Below are 10,607 nucleotides of genomic sequence, written 5' to 3' on the forward strand. Positions count from 1 at the left end.
CACTGGCCAAGCCTTATTACACTTCTTAGTGTACAATTTTTCTTTTCTTATTACTCTCCTGTTGCCTGGCAGGCACGGCGTTCATGGACTGTGGTTGACTCACCACACAGATGTCTAGGTGGGGCCAAGCTTAACACAGAACTTCCTCCTGAGGGCAAGAGCAGTCCCTGCCCATGGGTCCCTCCTTGCTTCTATGGGTACAGAATATAGCTGTAAGCAAGCCTCATATTTATTTTAAAGCTGTAAGCAAGGTGCCCAGCTGCCCTCAGCGTTACCCTGAATGGGAAGGAAGTGACTAGGGAGATATGAACTGATAAGCCAGGCAAACCAGAGCATGCAAGCTGACTGCCACAGTGAGCCCTGCACTGGGACCTGAGCCTTAATCCCATTTCTACCCACACGGGGGATTTGGTAGCTTTAGATGAACCAGCTGGTCAGAATCTTGGAGCTCTTTCAGCCCAATGTCCCCAAACTCCAGTGTTATTTGTTGGCTCATCAAATCTCTTGTGGTGTTCAGGCTTCTCTCTAGTTGCAATGCTGCAGGCTTAGCTGCCCCACGGCATGTAGCATCTTAGTTCCCAATCAGGGATTGAACCTGCATCCGCCGCATTGGAAGGAAGATTCTTAACCACTGGATCACCAGGGAAGTCGCACTGGGAGCTTGTTCAATGTGAATTCTGAGACCACAAGTCTGCGATAGGCCAGGAAATGTGCATTTTGTCAAGACCCACTGGTGATTCTGAGTGCTGGAGGAAAGAATTCTCAAAGAGTGATCAGGACCTCTGAAAGTCCTTGAGACTCTTTCCGGGGAAGTGGGGACGAAGCTATTTCCTGGTATTAGTTGCCTTCTTCATTCTCTTTCTCTCACAAGTGTACCGTGGAGTTTCCCTAGGGACTGCATCACATGTAACACAGACCAGATTAAATGTAGAAACAGATATGAGAATCCATCTGTCTTAAGCTGTATGAAGCAGAGCATTCGTTAGATTTAAAAAACTATCAAACAATACCACTCATCTCAGCAGGAGACGGGGGTTTGATCCCTGGGTTGGGAAGATCCCCTGGCGAAGAGAATGGCAACCCACTCTAGTATTTCTGTCTGGGAAATCCCATGGACAGAGGAGCCTGGTGGGCTACAGTGCCCGGGGATCACAAAAGAGTCGGACACAGCTGAGCATGCATGCCCACTCATCTCACTGCATTTCCTTTTGTTTTGGAAAATTGTTATTCCAAGGTTTCTTTTTTTTTTTTTAATGGCAAATATTAATAGACATAACTTATATAAACAAGAGCTTGTTGTGTCTTCAGTAATTTTTAAGAGTGTAAAGTTGTCCTGACATCAACAAGTGTGAGAACCACTGATCTAGCCCAACTCATATTTTAGGGAAGGAGGAAATTGGGGCTCGGAGAGCCGAGACTTGCTGAGTCACACAGTGAGACTCTAGAACTACCTGTTGGGATGGACTGGATGCCTTCCAAGTCCTGCTCAGTAAAACCTGGAATCAGGAGACAGCCTCAGTGGTTGGGGAGCCTGTTGTCCCAGAAGTCAGATCAGATGGCTTCTCGAATGATCCAAAATGTCTTTCTTGGAGGCTGCTGGCTGGAGAAGGAAAAGCAATAGGTTTTGGTGACACTGTGACCTTAGCTGGCTCCAGTTCCAGCTCTTTCTAGCTGTGCAACTGGGGCAAGTTATCAAATCTCAGAGTTTCCTCATGTGTGAAACAGGATCGACAAGGTCTCATGGGGGTAGCACTAGGGTTAAGTGAAGCCCACTGGACTTGCGTTTGGTTTGGTACTCAGAACTCACATCTTAGTTTCTCCCTTTGTTATGAAAGAATCTCAGAAAGGAGAGACATAAACCACAGTGGCAAATAGGACTGAATTTTAAAATTGCTCTCAGCTTTCTTGTGAAAGCTTCTGGGGAGAAAGGGGTAGAAAAACACTTTTGCAGCTCCTTGCCATGCTCTCACAGATCAAACCCATCTGGTGAGAAAGTGGTCTGTTACTTGATTTGTTTGCTGGAGAAAATATTCCCACTTGACTAGAAGACACACCCATGCATTTCACAACATCTGTTTTTCCAATTCAAACACATCATTCCAGGCGTCTCCTCCTTTCCCCCAAGATCATTACCTCAGTTCTACACCCCTTTAGGATGCACCAGCATCCCTCCCCCTTTTATTTTAATTTCTCTTATTGGCTGTGCTGGGTCTTAGTTGCAGCACACAGGATCTTTAGTTGGGGCATGCAAACTCTTGGTTGTGGCATGTGGGATCTATTTCCCTGACCAGGGATTGAACCTGGGCTCCCTGCATTGGGAGTACAGAGTCTTAGCTACTGGACCACCAGGGAAGTCCCAGCACATCCTATTAAAAGTGCTTTTTTCTCCCCAGAGGATCCAAATTGTCTGGAACATATGCTCATTCTGAGCTTGGTCTGCAGGACTGACCAATGTGACCGACTTAGTTGCTCAGTCATGACCGACTCTCTGCGACCCCATGGACTGTAGCCCATCAGGCTCCTCTGCATGAAATTCTCCAGGCAAGAATACTAGAGTGGGTAGCCATGCCCTCCTCCAGGAGATCTTCCTGACCCTGGGATGGAATGCATGTCTCCTGCACTGCAGACAGGTTCTTTACCATCTGAACCACCAGGGAAGCCCTTCACACTAACCAGGAAGGTGAACACAGCCCTTTCTCTGCTAGATCTCCAGCCCAAGTAATAAATTTTACTTTCAAATTCAAGGACTGCCATCTCCCCCCACCCTGACCCCCCCACAATATACAACAGTGTGAGACAAGGACTCACTTCTATTCTCTTCTCTTAGGCTGTGTTCCAGACACTGAATTACTTTCTCGTTCCAGAGAAGGGCCTGAGTTGCTGCTTGGCCTGCTCACGTCCTTGCTACCTCCCGCCACCTTGCAGTCTTGGCTCATGGGTTCCTCTCTTTTCCCAGGACGACTTAGATGCCATGTGCCTGTGGAAACAGTGCTTGCCACAGCCCGCCTTCATTTCCATCTCCATCACTGTACCATCCATCCAAGAGGAGCGGGACCATGTCTGTCTCATTCCTAAGTGTGTTTCTATCACCTTCCTATGCCCTGCTCATAACAGATGGTCACTAACGGTTGCTATTGAATGACAGTTTTATAGAAGGGGCACCATTTAAGCCAGTCAGTCTGGGACAGTCCTTTTTCATACCTGTTTTCTTACATCGTTTTCACAGAAATCACTTTCATTTCTCACAATTGTTCTGGCTTGAATGACATATTGGCATCCTACTATAAAATGATATTATCACTTCTTCATAGTACTGTACTTCAAAAAAAAAGATTTATTGAAGTATAATTTATATGCAAGCCAATTCATACACTATAAAAATATACAGTTGGATGATTTTTAGTTAATTTACACTGTTGTGTAATTATCAGCACAATCCTTTTGAGAATACTTCCATCACCCCAAGAAGTTCCAACACCCCAAAAATACTTTTGTAGTCCATCTCTGCTCCCTCCCCAGCCCCAGAACATGTGATCTACTTAATGTCTGTATGGTTTTGCTTATTCTTAGAAATATAGAATAATAAGTAATTTTTGTGGTTGGCTTCTTTCACTTAGCATAATGTTTTTGAGGCTTATCCATGTTATTATATTTATAGAGTAGTACATCCCTTTTTATTGCTGAGCCATATTCCATTGTGCATAACTTGTTTATCCTTTTATCTGTTGGCTATTTGGATTTTTCTAGTTTGGGCAATAAAGAATAAATAATTCTGTTTTAAACATTCATGCACAAATCATTGCGCGGCCATATGTTTTCACTTTGGTAGATGCTTGGGAGTGAAATTGCTGAGTTCTATGCTAAGTGTATGTTTGACTTTTTAAGAAGTGCTAAACTATTTTTGAAGTGGCGCTACCATTTCCCACAGAATATGAAGCTTCTAATTTATCCACATCCTTGCAAACACTTGATACTGTCTTTGTGACTACAGCCATCCTTGTGGGTGTCAAGTAGTAGCTCCTTGTGGTTTTAATTTGCATTTCCCTAATGACTAATAAGGTTGAAGACATTTTCAAGTGCTTATTAACTATTCATGTATCTTCTTTAGTGAGTTAAAAAAAAAAAAAAAAGACATCCATTCAGACCCTTCACTTGTCCAATTTGGGGACTTGCCTGGCGGTTCAGTGACTGAGACTTGGCACTCTCAATGCAGGAGGTCCAGGTTCGAGTCCCGGTCAGGGAACTAGAGCCCAAAAGCTGCAACTAAAGATCCTGCTTCCCATAACTCAGACCCCGTGCAGACAAATAAGCAAGTATTTTTGAAAAAGAAGTACAATTTTTCCACTAATGCATTTCTCCTGTTCTGCTTCTATCCAGAACATTATGTCACCATGTCTCCTTAGATCCTCTGGGTTATGACATTTTCTGGTCTTTTCTTGTTTTAATTCTAGGTCATTTGCCACTTCCATATAAATTTTGGAGTCAGTTTGTTGATTTCTACATGAAATGCCCCTAGGATTTTATAGAGAGGGTACTGAAGCTATAGATTTTTTGGAAGAGTTGCCATCTCCATTGATTTAGATCTTCTTTGCTTCAGTAGTGTTTTGTAGTCTGAGTATAGAGTCTTTGCTTCTTTCATTAGATGTATTCCAAATACAATTTTTGCTCCTACTGTGGATGAAATTTTTCTAATCTCATTTTCAGATTATTATTCATACAAAGAAACACAACTAATATGTGTATGTTGATCTTCTGTCTGGAGACTTTGTCATCTGCAAGCATGTCATCTTTTAATAAACACAATTTTACTTCTTTCATATCTGAACACCTTTTCTTTTCTTTACCTGTTGTAATGGTTACAGTCTCAAGTACTATGTTGAAGTGGTGAAAGGAGACATACTTGCCTTCTTCCCCATCTTAGAGGGAAAGCATTCAGTTTTTCACTGTTAAGTATGTTAGTTTAGGTTTTTCATAGTTGCCTTTCTTAAGGCTGAGGGATTTCTCCTCTAGTCCTAATTTGTTGAGAACTTTAATTGTGAATTTTCAGCTGTCTATTTCTCTTTTCTGTTAAGATTTACCTCATGTATTTTAACTCTTTAAGTTCTGTAAGATTTTGCTTCTGAAGCTAGGTCCATGTACATTTGTAATAGTTATAACTTTCTGTTGACCCCCATTATCAATGTGAAATATTCTTTGTTTCTAAAATTTGGTGGTGTTTTTTTTTTTTGTCTGTGCTGGGTCTTCATTGCTATGAGGGCTATTCTCTAGTTGTGGTGTATGGATTTCTCATTGCAGTGGCTTCTCTTGTTGCCACTCCTGGGCTCTAGAGCACAGGCTCAGTAGATGTGGAGAACAGGCTTAGTTGCTCCATGGCATGTGGGATCTTCCTGGACCAGGTATCGAACCCATGTCTCCTGCATTGGCAAGTGGATTAATTACCACTGAGCCACCATGGAAGCCTTAAAAGTCAGTTTTGTCAGGTATTAACATAGCGTTTAAAGTTCTCCTGTGATTACTGCCTATGTGGTAAAATTTTCAAACTATTTGTGTCTTTGAATCTAAAGGGTCTCTTGTAGAGAACATATGGTTGGATCTTGCTTGATGTACCGTACATAAAAGTTAAATAAGCAGGGTGACAATACACAGCCTTGATGTACCAGTTTTGAACCAGTTCATTGTTCCCAATTTTGAACCAATTTTGTTCATTGTTATTGTTTCATTGTTCATTGTTCACTTCATTGTTCATTGTTTCACGTCCAGTTCTAACTGTTTCTTCTTGACCTGCATACAGGTCTCTCAGGAGGCAAGTAAAGTAGTCTGGTATTCCCATCTCTTTAAGAAAGTCAAAGGCTTTAGCTAGTCAATGAAGCAGAAGTAGATGTTTTTCTGGCATTCTCTTGCTTTTTCTATGATCCAGCGGATGTTGGCAATTTGATTTCTGGTTTCCTCTGCCTTTTAAAAATCGAGCTTGTACATCTGGAAACTCTCGGTTCACATATTGTGAAGCCTAGCTTGAAGGATTTTGAGCATTACCTTGCTAACGTTTGAAATAAGTGCAATTGTGTAATAGTTTGAATATTCTTTGGCAATGCCCTTCTTTGGGATTGGAATGAAGACTGATTGGAATGAAAAGTGGTTGTCTAGGGATTACAATATGCATCTTTAATTTATTATAATGTACTTCAGCTTAATATTGAAAGTTTCACATAAATATAGAATGTGTGCTACAATATAGCTCCATTTTCTCCCTCTCCTGTTTTCTATTACTGTCATGTATTTTTTATCAATATATATGGTAAGTCCAATAATACATGTTATAATTACTAGTTCAAATAATCTGATATACTTTTAAATTAAGAGAAAAAATATAAAAATATAAATATCTTATATTTAGTTATGTATTTTTTATTCCAGAGATCTCCATCTTCCCACAGACTGCATTTGACACCTCAGCCTTGTAGCAAATGAGAGAGACCCAGAATCAGAAAATGCAGAGAAGCTTCATAAAGGGCAAACAGAATGGAACCTCCCCAAACTCCTGCCATCATCTAGGGGTTAACAGTCTCTTGACCACAGGGTACCACTTTCCGTGTGTCCTGCTTTCTTCCTCATATCAGAGTAAGCTAATGTCTATGAAAGTGCCATCACTTTATGGCAAACAGAAGTGGGAAATGTGGAAGCACTGACAGATTTTATTTTCTTGTTCTCCCAAATCACAGCAGACAGTGACTGTAGCCATGAAATTAAAATACGCTTGCTCCTTGGAAGGAAAGCTATGACAAACCTAGACAGCGTATTAAAAACCAGAGATATCACTTTGCCAACAAAGATCCATGTAGTCAAAGCTGTGGTTTTTCCAGTAGTCATGTACAGATGTGACAGTTAGACCATAAAGAAGGCTGCGTGCCGAAGAATTGATGCTTTTGAACTGTGGTGTTGGAGAAGACTCTCGAGAGTCCCTTGGACTGTAAGGATATCAAATCAATCAATCCTAAAGGAAATCAACCTTGAATATTCATTGGAAGAATTGATGCTAAAGCTGAAGCTCCAATAATTTGGTCACCTGATGCAAAGCCCCTGATGCTGGCAAAGACTGAAGGCAGAGGGAGAAGGGGGCGGCAGAGGGTGAGATGTTAGATGGCGTCACTGACTCAATGGACATGAGTCTGAGCAAACTCCAGGAGACAGTGAAGCCCACGGGCATCTGGCGTGCTGCAGTCCATGGGGTTGCAGAGAGTTGGACACAACTGAGCAACTGAAAAACAGCATGAAAATTCCCTGAGAATTTCCAATGCTGTATGATTTCAAGGTACCACTATTAATACTGTCTAATTTGAAATAAGAAACTCAGTTCAGGGAAGTTGACTTTCTCAGCTAATTTGTGGCAGAACTGAACTTTAACCCAAGTCTGCTAGAGGTGAGCCCAGCACTCTTTCCTAATCAGATAAGCAGCCCATACTTAAGCAAACTCGCAGAGAAATACTGTCACAGAGAAACTGGGTGTATCTGTATGTTAGAGACGTGCAGTTGACTTAGAGTGGAAAGGTAAATTGAACTTTCAATGACTATTTTGGGGGAACAAACAGCACGTGTAATAATTTTACAAGACAGAATTTAACACAATTGTAACTGCTTTCTTCAAGAAGGCCTTCATGCCTCTCAGAATTTTCAACATTTTTGCAACTATTTCCTTTTTCTGTGAGACTCCGTTACAAAGAAAACCTACTATCAGATTTTGCTGCAGGAAAAAAAAATTGATTGCTCTAGTCTGAGATTTAGCAAGGGAGAAATTATGCTGAGTCAATGTGACTAAACATCTAGACACACCCAAGCTACTTCTGCGAAGCATCATTTTAGGCAAACATGTTAAACAACGAATTAAACTGCCAATCAGTTTTTCTTCTATTATTATTGGTATGTGCTACACAGCCTCTCATGTTTTTGCTAAAGTGTTAACAACCAGCAAAAAAAAAAAAAAAAAATACTGCTTCCCAATATGGTTGGAAAACTATTGCAGACTGGTTTAAAGAGACCAGGGCTGGGAGAAAGCCAAGTCTCCCCTAAGATGAAGAAGGTAGATCCAGGAAAACTGGGTCATGGCTCCAGGCTGACCTTTAGTTTTTAGAAAACCCTCAAACTCTTGGCTTATAATGCTCAAGTTAACTTACTTTTCATCTTATCATTTTTTTTTATTTTGGCCTTGCCCTAACTCCCTAAATCCCAAATCAAAGTCTAAGCTGAAATTCTACAGAAACAACCCTTTCCTGCAAAGCTCCCCAGGTCAATCCTTACTTACATAAGAGGGTGTGTCAGTCACGTACTAGTTGGAGTGGATTTGATTATATGGTCTCTCACTTGCTATATAATCCCCACAGCTGATCTCAAATGGCTTGCTGACACAGTAGGTAGAAAGAAAGTGTGATTTTTGAAAAAACCCAGAGACTGTATTTTCTTGGGCTTGAAAATCACTGCAGATGGTGACTGCAGCCATGAAATTAATAGATGCATGCTCCTTGGAAGAAAAGCTATGACCAACCTAGACAGCATATTAAAAAGCAGAGATATTACTTTGCCGACAAAGGTCCATCTAGTCAAAGCTATAGTTTTTCCATTAGCCATGTATGGATGTGAGAGCTGGACCATAAAGAAAGCTGAGCACTGAAGAATTGATGCTTCTTAACTGTGTTCTTGGAGAAGACTCTTGAGAGTCACTTGGACTGCTAGGAGACTCAGTCAGTCAATCATAAAGGAAGTCAGTCCTGAATATTCATTGGAAGGACTGATGCTGAAGCTGAAGCTGCAATACTTTGGCCACCTGATGTGAAGAACTGACTCATTGGAAAAGACCCTGATGCTGGGAAAGATTGAAGGCAGGAGGAGAAGGGGATAACAGAGGATGGGATGGTTGGATGGCATCACTGATCCTATGGACATGAGTTTGAGCAAGCTCCGGGTATTGGTAATGGACAGGGAAGCCTGGCGTGCTGCAGTCCATGGGGTTGCAAAGAGTCGGACATGACTGAGTGACTGAACTGAACTGATATATTCTAAAAGCAATAATGTAAGCATGTGATGTGCTCTGAAAAGCTAAATATTTAGGACTGTGCAGAGACCAGAAGTTTCTAAAATTGAAAGTGGAATGCCAAGAAAAATCAGGTGTGGGAGTGATGCATTAAATGAACACACACAGTTCCATGGACCCTCCTGATGCTCTGTGCTGTCAGCTTTGTGAGCACCATGGTGGCCACGAGACCCTGGATGAGGCCAAGTGCAGAGGACAACCCACTTTATAAAAACTAGTGCAGTTTAAGCAAAAAGCCCAGTGGAGTTCAGGAAGACATGGCCTACAGTTGACCAATGAGTCCAAGGAAAATCAGTGACCAGGACGACCCACTCCAACTCTGTCACTTAGTTATCTGTCTGGGGGCTGCCCACAACTTGGCATCACCTCCTAGCACTTAGGATAAACAGTGCTGCTCCCCACAGGACCTGGGTCTGACCTCCCCTCTTGTCTTTGCTCCAACCCCGCCGGCCACATCCAGGGGTTCACAACCACCCATGTTTCCCTTCCAGTTCATTCATCCACATCAGCAGACACACGTGCTGGCCTATCACCTTGCTTTAGAATAAAAATAAAAACTTCTCCATAACCCCATATCTCCCCCACCCCCCTCCCCACTGTACTCCTCACTCAACCTTCCCTCCTCCCACTTTCCCTGGCACCTACTCCAGCTAGACTCTCTTTGGCACCACTCAGAAGACGTTCTACTTGCGGACGACCTCGCCCAAGCGGAGGCACCATTTTCTCCTCCCATGTGAAGTGACTCTGTTACTGGATCATTCCTGCTTCCATCAGCCCACATAGGAAAGAAATGAAACTGCCGGAGTTTGGAAGGAGCCTCTGGCATGGCCAAGCCAGCCATTTTCTCTCTCTGGGGATCTCAGCTGCCATCAGGGAACTTCTCAGCTGACATGGAAGCTTATGAGACATGCAGGGTCTCAGGCCCCACTCCAGGCCTCCTCAATCTGAATCTGCATTTAGTACAACCCACAGGGGAGTCTAGTGCACATTAAAGCTCAAGACACACTGCTGCCCACCCTCTAATTCTGACATTCAGGATTAGGGAATCCATTAAACCCCAGACCTAAACCACATTCTCCAATCGCAGCTTTAATGGTAATGAAGGAGAAATTTTGATTGCCCTTCTGCCTTCTCAGTTGGCTCTGAAACTGGGAAGCAGTGATGGCATTCCACTGGTCCCTCAAACTTCTTCGAACCTCCTCGTTGCCAAAACCTGTGGTCACTGCTCAGTTCTTATTTTAACCGATCAGCTGCACCGGACACAGTCGTCACTTCCTCCATCTTCACATACTTCCTTAACTTGGTTGCCAAATACCATGCCCTCATCATGACCACTTCTCCTGGGCTTTGCTGTCATCCCCTCGCCCAACTGCCCCAGACCACAGAGCTGATTCTCACCAGCTTCTTGCTCCCCAGATCTCCTCACCTCTTACCTTTGTTGATTTACTTATTTTTGTCCTTGGCGGATCTTAGTTGCAGCTTGTGGTTTCTTTAATGCAGTGCCGGGCTTAGTTGCCCCGTGGCA

General features: G+C 42.7%; 1 non-coding gene across 1 annotated transcript; it reads right to left on the reverse strand.

The window, feature by feature from the left end:
* Positions 1 to 2,279: 2,279 nt before the first annotated feature.
* Positions 2,280 to 2,352, reverse strand: TRNAG-CCC (transfer RNA glycine (anticodon CCC)). Its single transcript has one exon. It is a non-coding gene; the product is annotated as a tRNA-Gly (tRNA).
* Between the last annotated feature and the right edge of the window lie 8,255 nt (positions 2,353 to 10,607).

The sequence above is a fragment of the Muntiacus reevesi genome, chromosome 5 (assembly GCF_963930625.1).
Source record: "Muntiacus reevesi chromosome 5, mMunRee1.1, whole genome shotgun sequence".
Classification (NCBI taxonomy): Eukaryota; Metazoa; Chordata; class Mammalia; order Artiodactyla; family Cervidae; genus Muntiacus; species Muntiacus reevesi.